The 19,968-nt window shown below is 40.2% G+C and overlaps 1 long non-coding RNA gene across 1 annotated transcript in view; it reads left to right on the top strand.

Moving 5' to 3' along the window:
• Positions 1-19,968, top strand: part of LOC114570037 (uncharacterized) — a 42,379-nt gene that overhangs the window by 2,593 nt on the left and 19,818 nt on the right. Inside the window, exon 3 of the long non-coding RNA XR_003694453.1 lies at positions 11,354-11,446. This is a non-coding gene — a long non-coding RNA (uncharacterized LOC114570037). The remainder of the gene's footprint in view (positions 1-11,353; positions 11,447-19,968) is intronic.

The following is a 19,968-nucleotide window of genomic DNA, read 5'->3' as shown; positions in this document are numbered from 1 at the left end:
GGCCCCACCAACGTAGGGATACAACTAGTAATTATACAACGAATAGTTGTTTTCATTGCACAGTATTTCATTGATTGTTTTCAATTAGATACTATTTTTATTTTTGGTTTCTTCAGGTTATGAATTGCTTTTTGTTTTAGCATCTCATGTGTTGTGTACTGTATTGTGCATACTGGCCATATTTTAAAGTGTTGCGTTTCTTCTAAGGAGATGTGTAAGACCACGTGAGTTTCCCCCTGTGGATAATGAAGTTTACTTTGATTTTTAGAAAACCCAAATTTGTTTAATTTACCGTGAAACGGCAACTTCTCCTCTTTTAAACAACTTAAACAATCGATTCATTTTGTTAATCAACTAGTCTAAGGCTTTTCAGTTTATCACGATATTTTTCATGTTATTATGAGAACTTGTTGTTATCACTAGATACAAAATTATTTAGCTTTTATATGTCTTATATGTTGGTCTGTTGTTATAACAAGAAACTTCTATACGTGCCTTGTATAATGTTAATTTTTACTTTGGTTTCTATTTTATTTTATATACAGTACAGGCCAAAAGTTTGGACACACCTTCTCATTCAATGCATTCCTTTATTTTCATGACTATTTGCATCGTAGATTTTCACTGAAGGCATCAAAACTATGAATGAACACATATGGAATTATGTACTTAACAAAAAAGTGTGAAACGGCTGAAAACATGTCTTATATTTTAGATTCCTCAAAGTAGCCACCCTTTGCTTTTTTGATAACTCTGCAAACCCTTGGTGTTCTCTCAATGAGCTTCATGAGGTAGTCACCTGAAATGGTTTTCACTTCACAGGTGTGCTTTGTCAGGGTTAATTAGTGGAAGTTTTTCCCTTATTAATAAAAAAGCAAAGGGTGGCTACTTTGAAGAATCTAAAATATAAGACATGTTTTCAGTTATTTCACACTTTTTTGTTAAGTACATAATTCCATATGTGTTCATTCATAGTTTTGATGCCTTCAGTGAAAATCTACAATGTAAGTAGTCATGAAAATAAAAAGGAAACGCATTAAATGAGAAGGTGTGTCCAAACTTTTGGCCTGTACTGTACCTCAAATTATTTATTGTTTCAACTTTCTACTTATCTGTACTTCTTTCCATCTTTGCGCTGCGGCAAAACCTGAATATTCCCTCTGGGGGCTCAATATAAGGCTTATCTAATCAAAAAAAAGGCAAATCTTAGTTAAAATGAGAAAAGATCAAGAGATGACATTTAGGCCCGGCGAGACAAATTGACAATTTTACCGAGGCCAAAGCACTATTCACCCATATCCAGATATCTGCTTATCCTGCGCAGGACTACCGGGGGCTTGTCGGTCTTGGGCAATGGGCTTACTACACACCATTTCTCACATGGCAGTCAATCAAAGTAGTTTAATACATTTAAAAGTGTGAAATTCCTTCAAGGGCATTTTCACACTTGTAGTTTGTTTAATTTGGTTCGAATCAGTTGATAAGTTTGTAAACTTGGAGCGATTTCCCCTTGGTTTGGTTTGACATCTGGAAAAATCCAAGCGTACTAAAATCATGCTAAAACGTTCACTCCGCTTATTGGTCGAATGTGTTTGGGGGCGGCAGCAAGAAAGTAAATACAGGAAGAAGGTCCTGTGTTCTGGACTAGTGCATATTCTTGCATCTCCATGGTCAAACCAGCTCCTTTCATTAAAATGATCAGCTGTTGTTTTGTGAGAAACTGTTAGGATTCATACGTTTTGAAAAAAACCTGGAAAAGTTATGGAATTTGAAAAATGCAAATTCCAGGCCTGGAAAGGTTTTGGAAAAGTCATGGAATTTTTTTTAACACAGCATAATAATGTAAAAAAAAAAATGTATTTTCACATTGTCTTAACCTCAACGTTCTATTCGGGGAGCGATATTATGAATCCCACTATGAACCACATACATTGTCATTAATTTTATAGTTAAACCTCTGAGGGTAAACTTTAACACAGATTTGTATTGTTATTTTATAATGTCGACTGACATTTTCAGGAACACATAGTAGAGCTGGGCAATATATTGATATTATATCGATCGTGATATGAGACTAGATATCGTCTTAGATTTTGGATATCGTAATATCGTAATATGGCATAAGTGTGTAAGTGTTTTCCTGGTTTTAAAGGCTGCATTACAGTACAGTGATGTCCTTTTCTGAACTTACCAGACTGTTGTAACTGTTCTATTATTTGAAAGCGTTCCGAGACCACCTCACCAAGCAGGTCTCGGTACGCTTGTTTGGTCCGCTTTTGGTGCTGTAACAATTCAACATTTTGCTCTACAGTTAATTGTCTCAGAAATAATTGCGATTAACTATATAATTGTCTCCCTTCTGTCAAATTTTAAAATCTATATTTTTTTATTACATATTATTAGTCTGACCAATAAGCACTTATATAATTACAATTTGGCATATTCAAACAAAATCAACAATTACCAGTCATACGCCTTAAGACCTTAGCTAATGTTATCAATTAATTGCAATTAAACAAAGAATCTGCGATTATGTAAAAAAAAAAAAAAAAAAAAAAGACAGACAATTATATAATAATTGTTGCAGGCCTAAATAGCCTTTAAAGCTCTAAGACTTTAAATTAGATTTCTGTAATTCAGTTAGGTGTATATACATCTGTCTCACATGTCCTCTGTCGGAGCCCTCCAGCCAGCTGGACTCTCTGTTTTCTGTGGGGAGTTAATGTCTGTTTTGTGTAATTACTCTCACTGCAAGAGTGGGGCAGACTAAAGTTCCGTGCTCCAGCTTCAATGGATCAAAGAAGATTAAGCAACGCCCCTTTTTGCATTTCTCTAACCGTTAAAAGTCGTTTTATCAGGGAAAGTTGATGAGCGTTTGCTGGTGCTAACTTGTCAGATGTGAGGAGTCGCAGCTTTTCTCTGTTTTATGTCAATCTAAGTTGAATGTCTTTTGGGTTTTGGACGGTTGGTTGGACAAAACAAGACATTTGAAGAGACATCGCCCTGGGCTCTGGCTAATTATGACAGATATTCTTCCCTATTTGCTGACATTTTATAGACCAACCAATCAATTAATCTCTTAAAGCTAGTCGACAGATGAACCACTAATGACTAGAATTCTTAGTCACAGGCCTTTTTAAGTGACTAGGTAAACGAGAGAATGAGATGCAGAAAAAGAATGGGATGGGGAAAGAGATACACATTGATTGCTTCTGTAAAGTTTGAGAGGATTGTCAGAGAAAGAGAGACGTTACCACCTGGTGGATGTACATTCTGTCCATAATACCTGACTGGGTACACACACACACACACACACACACACACACACACACACACACACACACACACACACACACGGTATCATAGAAGAGCCTCCGGGCTTCTCCTTTTGGTGCTAGAATCATTGGAATGTTCTTTTCTGTGAAGGCAGCAACATCTTTATTAAATACAGCCTCTATTGAATTATTATTAACACTCGGGAGCCTAAGCCATTTTCCCCTAAAGTTTTGAGTCGCCTGGTTTAATTGTGTAATATTGCTTGTAACCCTGTTATGCACAATCAAGTTATAGACATAATTTCTGTCAGGACAACCTAAAAGAAGGAGAAATTGTTATCCCAGGCCCAACTACCAGAAATAATAAAAAAAAAAGACTATTTGGATTTTTTTCCCCCAGAGAAGTCTATACCCTTTTACCCCAGAAGTCAGTTGTTCCATCTCCAATGCAGTTCCTACGGTGGCCGACAGGGGCAAACGCACTGCATCTTAATGAAACGCACGCAAATAGACAAAACACAAGCAAATTAAGAAAACCCCTTCATAAATTTGACAACACATGCGCAGCATTTAAGAAACGCGCTGCAAATACACACAACACAAAAAAAGAAAAGCACACAATCCTCAAACTACTTCCTGTATTTGCAGCGCGTTAGTGTATTTGGTTGTGTTGTGTGTGTTTGCATTGCGTTTGCTGAATGCTGCACATGTGTTGTCAAATTAATAAAGGTGTTTTTTTTATTTTTTATTTGCTTGTGTTTTGTCTATTTGCGTGTGTTTCATTAAGTTGCAGGGCGTAACTTGCCTCTGTCGGCCATCATAATTTCCTGTCTGCTACAAGACATCCGGTGGCCAAATCACACTCATTTACACATCCAGGGCTGCCTGAAAGACCTGCAATATATATATATATATATATATATATATATATATATATATATATATATATATATATATATATACACACACACACACACACACACACACACACACACACACACACACACACACACACACACACACACAAAAACATATAAGGCGCTCCTGCTTGAATCAGGTTAGGGTTATCTATTGGCTTAGCGAGTCAGTAAGTCACATAAAATGTGTAGAAATCCGATAATGCACAAATGAGAATCTACGCATAAACGTACATTTTGGCAATTGATAATTTCATTTGCTGCACAACTACAGTACACGTGATACCGGCACAGCAGTGTTTAAGTGCAAATATGTGTTTGGGGAAATTTCTAAATTGTTAAGGTTTATTGGTTTGACTAGGATCTAAAGAATAAAACGAGTGCTTATTTCACACACTATTAAAGATACAAAGTGGAACACTTTCTCCTTGGGAGAGGCTGTTTGTCCTGCATCAGAAGCTTGTCTTGAATGCTTTTTTATTTCAAGTGCTCTGTCCTGAGGCTGAGCTGTCTGTGAAGCTGTACATGCTCTCTGTGTTTTCAAATGTTTTGCATATTTTAGTTTTTGCTGTGTTTTTAATTATTGGCTCTATTCATGGCAATGTCGTCCTGTCCGTCGGTTGGTTATTTGATTGGATTGCCATGACATGTTGTGCGGACAGTCATGATAGCATGGCTATCAAGTCTGTTTTCTTTGTCCTCACTAATTTCCACAATTTTGGTTTCTGTTATTTTCCTGTATACCCTGACAGCCACAACAAGTTCAACAACCACAGCAAATGGAACACACACTGAAATATTCATGACAACAATAACAAAACCGTTTTTAGGCAGAGAGATTTCCAATGGTTGAAATGTGACTTCCTTTGCTAAATGGGGAAAAAAAACTAAATTTGATCTCAAGTGGGCCGGACCAGTAAACCACTTCAGAAAGATCAGAAGCTTTATCCGCCACAGAGTTTCTTGTCAGCTTGATGTTGGCGAACGCAAGTTGCTTCTGCTACGACAGCGTTCTAAGGCCATTATAGGAAAAAAATAATGTTACGGACCCGGGAAAGAGGGTTAATATTCCGAGAAAAAACTCTTAAGATTAAAGACGTAAATTTATGGAAAAAGAACTCTGACATTCTCTGAGATTAAGAGTGTGAGAGAGTGGTAAATTTGGAATTGGAATTAATTACTTCTCTGCAGTTTTGACACGTTGCAAAGTCATCCAGTGGGCCTCATTGGACCCTTTGGCGGGCCAGTTCTGGCCCACGGGCCGTATGTTTGACACCCCTGATTTAGATGAACGTAGGGGGCCCTGTACCCCACAATGGTATCCACTGTGTCCGTCAGTAATGTGGGATAAAGGCAGGATAATATGAAGGGGATTTAAACAAAGCCTATTATCTTGAAAACTGGCCAAGGATCGACCTAAAGGTATTAAGGTCTGGAAGAAAGCAGAGAAGACTGGAATTTGTCTTGGAAAACATAAACCCTGGTATCAGCATTGCACCTAGCTCTCTATCTCTTGTAGTCAATGTAGGGCTGGGCGATATATCGATATAAAAAATATATCGATATATTTTTAAATGAGATATGGAATTAGACCATATCGCATATATCGATATAGTTCAAATGTGATCCTTGCTCCCATAGATATATACACAGATGTCGCCTTGAGGTTCTAAACATACGTCAAAACCGCCGCCATCTTGGAACAGAGGTCCGAAGCATTCAGATCAACGCTAAAGATGCCGGACTTTTGTACTGCTTAATTATGTTCGATAGAGGAAATGAAAAGAACAAACAGCAATGAATAACATTTAACAGGTGACAATGTGTTTTATGATTATGTATGCCGCCGTCGACCAGCAACCTGAGCTCCGGCGGCAGCGGGAGGCGGAGAGCTCCGTGGCCGGCCGCAGCGTCTCTTCCCCCGGGAAAAACACAGCTTTGCCTCGCTGCTGCGCCGGTCCCCGCTGATCCAAATCGGACCAGCCAAAGACAGAGTGGTGATCGGTAGGATCTTACACGTAGTCCAGGACGACCTGTATGTCGATATCGGCGGACGGAGAGAAGCTACAGCGGGGCAGCAGAGACCGTCTGCGGCTGCAGGATCTGGAGCTCAGTGCCCGTTAAAATGACATGTAACGCATAAATACATACAGAAATAAATAGTGGAGGAATGAGCCTGGACATTTCAGTCTGTTTTAAACTTCACCTTGAAGCAGAAACTCTTAGTTCAGAAGGGTGAAGTTTCCGTTTGGACTCAGATCTGTGAACCGATCATAATAAATATTCTTTGTATTAACACATTAATTAGTTTCTTTGTTTTGTAGTCGATAGTTCATCTTTTAGTTTACTTAAGTGGAAGCAGTATCAAGTGGAAGAATGGGAATATAAACCTAGGCTTACAGGCATGAGGCATTACATTTTGAACAAAGTAGATTATATTAATATCAAAAGCTTAATTGACCTTTGGAACGAATCACAAATATGGAGCTTTGATTTCAAAAAAGGTACTCCTGTTATACAGTATTTAGGTTTACATTTTATTATTTGAACAGCTGAGCATTTAATCATGAACCAGGTGAAGAAACCGGTTTATTATTTATTTGATTTTGCAACTGTTTCTATGAAACTACTTGTGACATGTCATATTTGATTTTGGCTTTGACTGAACATTTGCTCTCACTTTGCGGAAAAAAATATCGGGATATATATCGTATATCGATATTCAGCCAAAATATATCGGGATATGACTTTTGGTCCATATCGCCCAGCCCTAAGTCAATGTAATTATAGATTGTTTGGCTACTTGAATTTGAATGACAACATTAAAGTTAAGTGGCAGTAAAACACTGAGCTACAACCTGATAAAACTGCAGAGTCAGTGATAACGCTCTGTGGGTTTCTCCTTATGTGCTTCACACACATTACACATTGGTGATAAAAAATTAAATTAGTGCAGCTTTAAATCTTACTACAAAATGTCTGGTCAGATTCATAATCGTGTTTACTCATTCTTTGATCAAATATTCTGATATCTAAATACACTAGGAGTCTAAAACCCTGTCCTATTGGTTCTTTTATTTTACTGGCTTTGCATGGATTTATTTATTTGGTAACTTTTATGAAAAGAAATTTTTTTTTTTTTTATTTGTTTTTGTCCTTATGTCTCTCTTTGATAGTCTTCTATCTTTAAGAACCATACACTGTATATAAAGACGGCCTTTCTGCCACTGTACAAAAATGAAGCCAAAATATCACGGAATTGGGCTCTGCCATCATGCGCTGGTGATGTCATTTGGAGCCAGAGTCTGCACAGTAGTGATCTGGGCGGGGGGAGGAGGAGCTGCGGTATAGAAATTCCCGCTCATACACCCACCCGACTAGTGGGGTAACGGACCATAGTTGATCCATGGTCCGTACGGATCAACAACCACGATTTGGAATGCATGTGAACCGCGAATTTCACATGCACATTTTTTTTTTTTATCGTTGTTACTTAAAGTAGGCTGATAAATCTCTATGGAGAGTTTTACAGGCAACACAATTTCTTTGAACGGAGCATGTTAAAAGCAGTTGATGGAGACGCTCATGGCTACTGGAGGAGCTCTGTCGTATCAGCAGCAGTTGGTAGTTGAGTTACCCAACAATACGGGGCTTTGAGCCGTGTACAGGGCACCGCGACCTGCCGGTTGTTTCGTCGGACATTACAGTTAAGTTTAGGCACCAAAACGACTAGTTAGGTTTAGGAAAAAGATCAGACATGGTTTGGATTAAAACACTCCCAAGGAACACACATTTCCAGGGTGAAAGGCCTTTGTTTTCTGCATGAAAGCAAACTCTGCTCCCTGACTTGAACACGCATTTTTTTTTAATGATAGTTCTTTAAGTAAAAACATGGAAAGCATGAAAAAAATTAATAAAAAAAAAATCCAATACGTGACTCAAAACTGTAAACCAAACCGTGGGTTACGCCCCTACACCTGACTTATACGCGAGCACAATCACCGCTTTCAATCGTGACATCACACACCCTTTTTTATAGCCGCAAATAACCGGAAAAAATGAAATGAATTATCACGACAAACCTCAGTGTGTTAGGAGCTACCTAAAATGCTATTTTGGAGCCAGCCACTAGTGGCGGGTTCGAGATGTTTTGGCTTCGTTTTGGGGAGCTGTCATGTTATGGCATCTTTATCAGGGGTTGATACATAGACTGTACAAGTGAAGCCAAAACATCTGGATCCCCCTGGTGGCTGGCTGCAGAATAGGTCATAAACCCCTCCATGTTAGCGATGGGTCTTGGGCCAAACTAAAAAAGTACACGACAAATAAATTCTTCCCAAATAGTTTCTGTCATTTTAGGTAGTTATTATTAGGCTGATAATGTTTGTTTGAGTCTTAATTTGTCCGATAAGTTTGGTTTTTATTAGTTATTTGATGCTATAAAAATGGGGTAAAACGTCATGATTGACAGCTGGGATTGACTCGTGATTGGTCGGGTGGATGTACTGTTTGGGCAGGACTTTTGATACCACAGCTCCATTGCCCGATCACTACTGCCCAGACTCTGGCTCTAAAATTACAAGAGGGCAGCGCCCGTATCCGGGACATTTTGGCTTCACTTTTGCACGGTGGGAGGAAATGGAGACGCGCTGTCCATCTTTATACACCGTTTATGGTAAGAATTAAACACAATTAGAATCATGCCTGTTTGGGATTTTAACTAAACCAGGGGGAGGCAGCGTTTTAAGCATTAACACTCAGGGGGATGCTAATCTTCACAATTGTTTGTCCACGTGTCACACTTGATATCTCACACAAATGAGCTGATCAGATTAGCTCAAACCTCGAGGAAATGATGCATCACATCAATGTGTTTCCGTGCGTTTTAAATTACAGTGATTTTGGCCCAAAGGGAGAGGGAGGTGTGTGGGGGGGGGGGGCGGTTGGGCGGGGGTGGGGTTGCATTACTTCAATCATTTATTTGTTCATCCACTTGCCATTCCGGACAGCGCTGATTAGATCTTGTTTAAAGTAATCTCAGTGGTTGTGAGTTACTATACGTTGTGTGGCAGCAGGTGCAGCCATCACACTGGTGCACACCACCATTCTACAAATGAGTCTGATTGGCCCAAAGGGGGGACGGCATCATCCGTTGGTGACGGCAAGTTTGCTGTCGCTGTGGCAGTCTCTGTTCTGTTTCCACTCCCTCACTCACTCCCTCCCTCCATCTCTGTTGCTGTCTCTTTCTTTCTTTCTTTCTTTCTTTCAGTAGCTTTGCTCAAGGGGCTTGTATTGTTTCAGTGGATAAAAAGAGAGCGGCAAAAAAAATACTGCTTCAGTGGGATGAGAGAAAAACTTTATAAAAGGCTCTTGCACCACCAGAGAGGATTCTCGCTGACACAAATACACAAATCAGAGCGTATAAACACTGATCTTTCTACAGTAGTGTGCAACACACACACACACACACACACACACACAGACACAGACAGAGAAAGGAACCATTACTGGCGTCAGGAGTGGCCACAACAGGAAGTGGTGCAGGGATTACATTAAAAGGAACGGACTCCCTGCTTAGAATGAACCTCTGCAGAGAGTTCGAGGCCTTTCCTCCTCCCCCTGAAGGGGGTTTCAGCGGTCTCGCATAGTAAAGCTCACCCCATGACTTTTGAAAAGAGTGTGTTTTTTTTTTTTTTTTTTTTTTTTTTTCTGGCATCCTGCTGTTCTCAACATCTGAGGGAGATGGCGAATGGTGGGGGAGAGACACTGTGCAAGGACTTAAGATCAAGATAGGAGACCGAAACAAGGGAGCCACTGACTGCGCGGTAAATGTCAAGAAAGTTGGAAACATTCAGAGTATCTCCCACTTGAGTATTACTGTACTGCTTATGCTAAGATGTTCACATAATTAGAAGGTATTCAGCTCAAAAGACGGTAATTAGGGCTGGGACGCTATGCGTTTAATATTGCGGTTTTCATTTATTGCCATTCTTGATTGTATTGAGTATTGCGATTTTCTTTTAAAGAAGCAAAAGGTAATAATAGACTTGCAGAAGCAATATATAATGACGTTTCTAAAAAGTAATTGTTTTCTAAAAAGATTGGACATCACTTGTCACTCAGTTAGTCAGTCTGATTTGTAAAGAAGTACAGAAGATGGATTTTCTGCTCGCCGTCTGTTTTGCTGTCAACGGATACGATGTAGTTGGCGTCAGTGGTACTGTATAAACGGAAAAGATTTAGGTGAATCATTGTTAAAAAAAATGAATTAATAAAAATGTTGATTCTGGGGGGAAATAATCAATTTTAAAAATGGTCGCAAAAAATATCACGTGAATCAATCCACCCCCACCCCTAACAGTATTTATTTAGTTCATAATGACCTTTTACAATGAATTTGTTTAGCCTCTGAATCCAGATGAGTGTTTTCTGCGTGATGATGAGTAAGTGTGAAGAGGAAATGGCGGCCTAAGGCCAGGCTAGACTCCACATAGGACGCAAGTGGAGTGGAAATAACGCGTAGCCTGACGGTGAAGTTCAGCTCTGGGTCAACGTGATGTTTGTTTAACAATTTCAACATTTTTTTTTTTTTTTTTTTTTTTTTTTTTTAAAGTCCCACTGCGGAATTTGCCATAGGCCAGCTGCTTTGCGTGCCTTGTCACTTGCGCTACATCACAACACCCTCCTTTTCACTAGTTGGTAGATTAAGTGTACCCTCAGTTTACATTTAAGCTCACCGGGTCAGAGCTGGCAGCTGATAGGACAGAGGTTTTAGGTTGGGGAAATTCTCCCTGATATCAGAGCTATGTTTTCTGACTTGAGGCACAAGTATTTATTTTAAATTTTTTTATCTTCTCCCCTTTTCATTCAAACTAAATCCACTTAACAAGTGAGACACACACACACACACACACACACACACACACACACACACACACACACACACACACACACACACACACACACACACACACACACACACACACACACTGTGCTGTCCTATATATTTTCCAGCTTCACGTGATTTAATCTAGAGAAAGAGTTAATAAGCAGTTGTCCAGACTTTGTAGTACAGTCTTTTTTTTAAATGACATTTTTGATGCCACATTTTCAACAAAAGAAATTGAGGTTCTTTTTTTCATATTGTTTCTGATTTTTCAGAGTGGCGCAGGAACCTCTGTTTCAACGACGACGCTCAGCCGTCTGATGTTGGGTGTCAACGAGCAAGACTGGCCTCCATCTTCAGAGCACCAGGTCGGTTCTCTTCTGTTCATCTTCATTGCGGATTGCGGTGACCACTTATATCCTGTCTCTACCCAAATTAGCGCGTATATGCAGGGTCTTTTTAAACATGGGTAAGCCTGCTAAAAATAACCGACAGACTCCTCCGCGGGCGTAATTGCGACCTGATGCCTTTTATTTAAGGCCGATTTAGAGTAGAACGTAGGCTGACCACGGTGGGAAAGTTGTAGCAGGAAAAGTTAACCCTCTCCTTGATTTAATTTTATTCATGGAGAAGGAGAACCCGGAAATGAGTAAGGGGGGAAATCATGGAGGGGGTAATGTGACGCTACCAAGCCCTGCCAAAATAGGTACCTATGGCGTAGTAGATTAAAGGCTGAACCATGAATCAGGCTTTGTGCTTCAAGTCTTTCTTCAACAACATACCATACCACTAATGTATCAACTTTATTTATTCAGGGAGGGCCAATTGAGAGCAAGCTCTCATTTCCAATGACGCCCTAATTACATGCCATATAAAATTACAATACATATTAAAATAACATTGTAATTAATATATAATATACAGTTGCAGTACACACATAAAACAATCACAGACTGTTAAACAACTGAAAGTGCACATGTACATTCAGAATACATAGACTCATAAAGAAGACATTTAAAGTGATTAAATGGATACTCGTGGTATGACGAGTGATCAAATACAACACTTCATACTACATTACTACAATTTACTACATATTTTAGGGTTTTATCATTATGTCATTTTAATTATTACACTGTTATCATATCCTTGCTTGTTATGATCTGACCTCGCTTAATTTTTAATTGCTTAAGATGTTTACTCCCTTTTTGGTGGTTATTGGTTCTGTTTTATGTTATCCTTCTCTTTATGCAATGGTTTCCAAACTTTTTCTGCAGCCTCCCCCCCCCCCCAAAATCTGTTATACGAGCACCAAAGGGTTCCTATCTCTACCCACTGTCTTTGAATTAGGATCAGTGCCATGCAAGGTGTGTGTGTGTGTGTGTGTGACTGTAAAGTGGCGCCTCCCCTGCTGTTAGCGAAATGTTCAGACAATGGATAATGGTAGTATGGCCTTATTACCCCTGCTGACTGAAGGTGGGGAAAGCAGAGCGAGGAGATTAGCCGCGGCGGGAGTTGCAGACGGATGCTCTTGACGCACTGATGCGATGCGACTGGACATTTTGTGACACGATGGTGGATCTAATCTAATTTGACTTGTTTGTCACACTCACCCCAAATTATTTTCGCACGCGTGAGTTCCCCCGATGCAAATGCACAACACATGTTCAGTACCTCCCATGGCTGTGTTCTCTGTCCTCATTTGCTCACATGCAACACCGAAAGCTGCATGGAAATGCACCACATGGCGTGCCGGTTATATTTGGAATGTTAAAATGTGAGTGAGTGAATCGGCATTGCCATAATAACGAGTCAATCTTAGATTTCTAAGTGCACTCACTTTCTTGCAATTATATCAAGGCCAGCAGTAGCACAACTTTAGTGTGGGTGGTGCTTTGTGCAGAAATCGATGCAGCATCGTAGTCATGTAGACTTAGAGTCACTGACCGCGCTAACTGCCCCTCTAAGGCGCACTAGGATTGGCTCAACAAAAAGAAAGCTGAACGACTGGCTGATATCAGTGGGGTTAAGGTACGGTCATATCGGCTCTCCGTTCAGCAGAACAGTCCTGACCTCAGCACTGAGGAAGGATGTGATGGCATGGTTCTGATGTGTGTAATGAATAAACAGAGAGCAGAGAGATGACGTGAAAAGTGTATGAGAGTGATGCTGCAGGTTGAAATAAATAGTTATATTTGTAGTTTGGTAGGGTTGAGATTTGATAGTATTTCGTCAAATCTGAATCGGGTATTGAGTCTGTCTATTGAATCTGAAAAAAGGAAGTAAAACTGTAACTAAAGCTTAAAGCTCTTTTAAGACACACACACACACACACACACTTCACAAGGAACATTTCAAACACTTCTGTATTACACTGTACGAACACTTTCCCTTAACGGAAACGGTCACAATAGGCTATAAAACTGAAAAGCATCTCTTATGCTATAAATTTGAAGATATTAAATAATAGAATGTTGAAGAAAAAAAGAACTTGTGCATTGGGACTGGTGTTGATTGGCACATCTCGATTCACTTCATGTGTTTCCATTCAAATTCCATTTGCGCTCGCCATAGTGTGAATGACTTGCATGCCAATCAGCTTGTTGTGCTGCATGTTGCTAACGTTTATTGTCTGACCAACTGTCCAAAGTTTCCGAGCGGAACCCATGCTTGTGAACTTTGGTTCCACATTACTGGCATCAATGTACATGCCATGTAATTTGCATAGGGCTGCGTGCAGTGGACCGTGAGCCCCTGAACGTAATGATGAATGTAAACAGGGTGCGAATTTTACCGGGGGGGGGGGGGATGCGTGGGATTTTCTCCCCTTTCTGTTCTATATATCCCTGTCTCTGCTGAATTTTTATTATCGCCGGTGGGGACAAAATGTACCAAAAGAAAGACTGCAGTATGAGCATAGTCTATGATACACCATGAAATTACAAGTTCAGCTTTCTAAAGTTAATTTGTGTTTTCAGAAAGTTGTGATTTAATCGGAAATGTTCTTTCACACGCTGAAGTTTTTCATCATTTGGCTAAAGCACGGCAAATATTTTGTCAAAGTAATTTATCTGTGATAAGAAAAACAAGTTGTATCCATGCACTCAGCTACTGTAAATGCCTTCATAGGCCAGTGGGTGTTCAACCCTTTCAGAGCCACTGCACATGAACTGCAAAGTCTCTCCTCATCCTAAATTATAGAGGCCTTTTTTTAAATGCTGCAAAAATAAATTTAGTTGCGAGCCCCACACGGACATGTGAGTACACAACAGACCTAGAGGCAAAGAATGCATTAACCTACATAAAAGCCGAGGAGATGTGTCATCAGCTTGAATCTAATTTCGATCTAATCAGTCTTTTCTTTTAGTTTTTAGAAATGGGATGGCAGGCTAGAGCTCACTCTGAGGCACAGCAGCACTCAGGCTTTGAACAACTATTAAAGTTCTATATAAAGAGCATATTCTACAGCTGTTGAAAATAAGCATTTGCTCTCTAATGGCCATGCCATTTACCTGGATGTTGAACAATTTGTCCGTCACAAGACAAAGTGTTTGCCCCATCTGGCCTTTTTTTCTCAGTCAGGTCAGTCCCCCTGTCAGTCAGAAAGCTTTGGAGCACGGTGAGTCTAATGATAGACTTAAAGGCATATTCTTTGTCCTCATCCATGCTGGCCTAAACCCGCACGCAATTACCAACAAAATGGCCTGCTAATGGAGCCACTTCCTGTTTAACCCAGGCTGTCATCTGATTGCCCCCTCTCCTCTGGCTTTGCTTTATTGTGCTTTCCTTAGATGCATCCGTCTGAAAAAGTTCAGGTTGTTGCGACAGAGGGAAAAAAAACTAACAAAACTGGATCGGCCCATGGATCTGTTCATTTTTCTGATCCAGCTATTTTGTCAATATTGGGACCGATATCCAATCTTAATATCGGATCGGTGCACCCCTAGTAGAAAGTGTAGGAGGCAGGACATGACGTGGATAATACTGCGTCACTCTGCTGGTTCGTAACTTGGTTTGAAACAACAGAGTCTCTTGCGGTTCCTTGAGCCGTTTCGGTGTTCACTTTTACCGACAGAAGTTCCCGAATCTCGTCGTCTCTCCAGTCAGACATTTTTGTTGCCATCTTCGTGTAAATCACCCTTCTTCTTCACTCGTGTAAACGTCATCGACACGCCCACTCACTTGCTGTGAATTCTCACACTCTGTGCTCAGTCGGAGATTACACAGACTTTGAACTAAGGAGCTGGCAGCGTAAAGATTGATGATTTGGACATTTGCGTTCTCACATACAGCTCCGCCGGGTAATGTCAAGCTAATTTCAGGTATGCAGTGCATGTGTGAAAGAGGTTTATATGCAAGTCTGTACTTGACCCACACTTAGTGCACACTTACCCTAGTACATAAGGGTGGGGGAAAGAAATTTGTTCAAATATGAATAACGATTCTTGTTTAATGTGGATCTGATCCACAGAGTCCTAAAATCGATTTTTGTACATCGAATGTTAGGTATATTATATGTAGGGCTGGGTATCGTTCAAAAATATTCTATACCGGTTCCTAAACAATACTTCGATACTTTCGATACCAGTTTTATAAAACAAATAGAAATTACCACATTACAAAACTCCAGCACAAGGGTGTGGTGCAGCACCGGGACTTTTCCGGACCCGGAAGTTAAATTGTAGATCATTAAAAAAGGGGCACATTTTTTAGTTTTTTTTTTTTTTAGGATTTGAGAAATACGTTCCTTCCAAATGTTATCAAGCAGAAACCATTCAAAATGATATGTCTTGTCTTATTAATGCACTTTAAGCCTACATGTGTCCAAGAAAAGTCTTTATTGCGACAGAATGGTCTTGCGAACCAAGCGTGTCCCAGTTTGCTGAAAAAGAAAGACCTCGACATGCTTGCACTTAGTGACAGTGATAGCAATAACTAGAAATCCGTCACACAGGTAGGCACTTGACTACTAATTAAAACTTGCAAATATTGCAAGTGTTGATATCGGAGAAGACCCCCATCTCTCCAGACCTAGAAGCAGGAAGAGAGCGATCTCAGACATGCCGCTTGATCAGCACTTTCATCCAAAGCTCCTGGTTGTACAACAATAACATGATTGTTTAAAAGGCTCAAACAGCTGGCTGACACTATCTGCGCTGGGGCCTGAATCCATAGAAAACAGTTCATTCACTAATTCTCAGAATACCATTTGGTTTTTTTTTTTGTGCAGTAAAAATAGTTATTCAGAGAAACATTGTGGTTTTTTTTCTTTCTGTGCCAGGGGGATATTGGTTGAGTCACTCACATGAGCTCTACTTAATAAAAAAAATAAAATAAAAAATAAAAATAAAATTCTCCTTTCATAGCAATTGTAAAATCAAAAAAAGAAAGAGCGAGAGATCCAATGGGAGAATAGCTTTTACAAAGAGCGATTTATTTTCAGACTTGTTCAATCACAAGATCAAGATCAGAGCCACAGATGAAAGCTTCTGGGCCCAAGGGTGACATCTTCATTTGCAATGCACTGTTTCCAACTGATATAACATTAATGTTCAGCCCCAGCTGTGCATCACAGTATCCACAGTTAACACAGGGACCTCGCTGGTTTCCCAGCATGCTTTAGATCCGCATGGAGAAAGAAGTATATAGTCCTGGGCTATAAGACTTTTAATTTAATGAGCGAGTTTTGTTCTTATACTCTTGAATCTTTGCATTTTTTGTTTTCAAATTTGCGCTGAATTTGAATGGAAACTTGACTTGACTGTTAAACTGAGTGAGACACTCCTTTTATAAATTCATCCTGTGCTAATTGTTTTCTGTGCTTGGCTATAAATTGAGCCACCTCGTTAGCTCTTGTAGTAGGATTTTCCTGAGCCGGGTTGGCCGAAAACAAAATTACTAACTACGGTTTTTGGTTATACAAGTTTGTTTGTGTGTGAATTCCATTTTGTGTTGGCTCTCATTGTAGTCATCGTGCCATTAGTCGATGGGGACGAGTCCATGATTGGGACGCTGCTTTGACAGCACAACAAACACTCCAGCTCATTTCCAAAACCGCATTAATGAAGCTGCTCACAGCATTCAGCATCATTTTTTTTTTTTTTTTTTTTTTTTTCATCTGTTATTGTGTTCCAGGACTCATTTACAAAACCATAAAGTGCTCTCGGTAGGTTGGGATAATCTGGCGTGAGGCCCAGATACTATGCGTGGACTGCGAGACAAGTGAACCCCTGTTCCCATCTGAGCGTCCCTCAAAACCACCACCCTTATTGTCCTAATTCTTTCATCTACTGTATCTCCCTGTTTTTTTTTTTTTTTTTTTTTTTTTTTTTTTATGGCACATGATCGATTTTGGTCCCCAAGACTCCGGCAGACAGGTGACCGCGGGATGAACTCAACATCGGGTGGGAGTCAAAGGTGACTGCCTTGCCGTGATGACCCAGTTTGAGTCCTAAGAGATTGTTTTTCAGTCAGATGAAAGTGGCAGTAACAATGCAGGTGTAGTGTTTGGTGGTAACTTGGTGTTAAGTTAGGATGTCCCAAACTGATCCCCATGATTAGAGCCAATTAAGGCATTTTTATGGCTCATTTGCCCTTTTTTTTTCCAAACACTGGACAAAATAAGGTATGAAGGCAGAATTCACAATCATTTATATAAATTGAAGTGATTGTATTGGTGGGCTAGATGGTATTAACCAAGCATAATTACATTCCTCTTTGTTTCTGCAGGACGGTAATTAGATTAAATACTAGCTGCCTTGTAGGCCTCCCAGGGTTCTTTTTGTTAAATTAGTCAGTAAGAGAAAATACCTCAAACTTCAACTTCCAAGTAAACTTCCTGTTATCTATTAGTCTGGAGCAGGGGAAGTACATTTCCAGGATAAATGCCTGACATCCGCAGCATCAACGTCCGCTCTCTGTGTGTTTCTGTTCTCAAACTCTGCTTCAGGAAACAACAACCTTCGAGCTAGCTAGCTAGACTCTGAAAATGTTGAGTTTTGAAGAAAATTTGGATCGTGCAACAAGGCAGGCCTGCTTGGTTCTTTCAGGGAATGATGGTAAAGATTTACAAAGAATATGTTTACGGCATTTACTCTCTAACTGGGATGTTTTGGGACGGATTGGTGGGGATTGCTGTGGACGAAGTACACACGGCGATACACTGTTAAAAGCAAGCAGTCGGATGTTTGTAGAGGTCTGTATGGTTATACTGTAGCAGCCTGGTGTCGTTTTCAGGCGATTTGATAAAGACAAATATAGCAGTCTGTGCATTGTGCCAAAACACTGAGGCGCTGGCTGGCTGAGCAGTCGTTCTTAAACACTGCGTCGGTTGTCACTCAGTCTGGCAAAAATGCAGGACTTACCATGTATTTTGAACGCCTGCGGTAAAAAGTTGAGTCCAATTCAACTTTTGGAGAAAAGCAACCTGACGGCATCCTGCGGTGGACAATCGTGTAACGTTAACAGGATATCCGACTTGTCAGTCCATATCGTGGCGTGCGAGTCCCATAACGTTACTGTAAACAGGAAACATCACTGCCTCTAAAAAGTTGACACAATCACTGAACTGCCCAGGATGTTGTGTAACAACTGTGACTGGTGACTGTGTCCTGCAACAACAAAGCAGTTGCTTCATCTCTCGCTTGTCACTTTTCTTTCTCTCTGAAATAAAGCTGCCTTCAAGTGCGGTCGGAAATGTTGGTTTCCCCTGCTGCCACCGAAGCCTCGAATATTCGCTGTTAAAAAGCACAGAATCTTTGAAGCTAAAAAAATTTTTTAAAAATGGTGTTCGGTACAAGCCCTTAATCTTTGAACAGTTAACTTCATTTAATATTTTATGTGGCGTTTCCTGTTGTGTGGTTCAAATGTTTCACCAAAACCGGTTCCTTCCTGAGACCATTTTACAGAGCCACCGTCGCTGCCCCCGGAGCTTAGCACTGCCCAAGACTATTGTGATCCAGGTTACGCAACGTTGTCTAAATTAGTGGTTCCCGACCTTTTTTCCCTGGCGCCCCCCCCTACTTATGTCTAAGAAAAGCTGAGCCCCCCACCCTGAAACCAAAGTTGAGGTAACTCTCGAGATAGAGCCTTACTTTCTTTTTTGATACAGATCAGTTATCAGGACTTTTACGTTTCTCCGTCATGTTTCATTCATAAAATAGTGATGCCGTGGCGGCAGGAAAGACGAGGATGATAGCAGCTAACAGCTAGCAGATAATACATAGCAGCTAGCAGCTGACCTGATGACAGCAAGGGTCCCAGGTTAAGAGGTCCCGGAGGTTTGGCCTACTACGTAGCCTGCCTACAATTTTAAGCGAGAACAAAAATATATAGTTTTTATACAGACTTTTGTATACATTATATATTCTAGTGTATTATCATAATTTGTTTAACTTTTTTTTTTTAGATATAGACCTGATCTTTGCCGCCCCCCTAAGGGGTGCCCGGACCCCAGGTTGGGAACCACTGGTCTAAATTGAATGCGTAACGTATGCGGACCGTTGCTTTGGGATTGCTGTTGTTTCTTCAGTTTTTGGGAGCTGGCACAGCGCTGTGAAAACGTCAATTTACTGTTGGCTGTTATCAGAGGACTCCGGTGAGGGAAACAAAGTTTCAAACAGCTTTCAAAATGAAACTGCCAATACGCTCATTTACAGCCAAGTCCGTTCCTGTATATGGGTAGTTTAATTTATTATTATAGTGAAAGCGTAGTGTTGGATAGTCTGCTGAATTTAACTTTGAAGGCAGAAACACTGTGGTTTAAAGAAATGCAAAAAACTCAGAATGTACCGTATGTGTGGTGTAGACCTTACTGTACTTTACAGCGCTGTGGAGATGAGATCTGGCAATGCGAGAAAATCTATAGAATAACTGACCAGTTTAGCTTACA

Source organism: Perca flavescens, chromosome 15 (genome assembly GCF_004354835.1).
Source record: "Perca flavescens isolate YP-PL-M2 chromosome 15, PFLA_1.0, whole genome shotgun sequence".
Lineage (NCBI taxonomy): Eukaryota > Metazoa > Chordata > Actinopteri > Perciformes > Percidae > Perca > Perca flavescens.
This window is presented reverse-complemented; position numbering and strand designations above follow the sequence as displayed.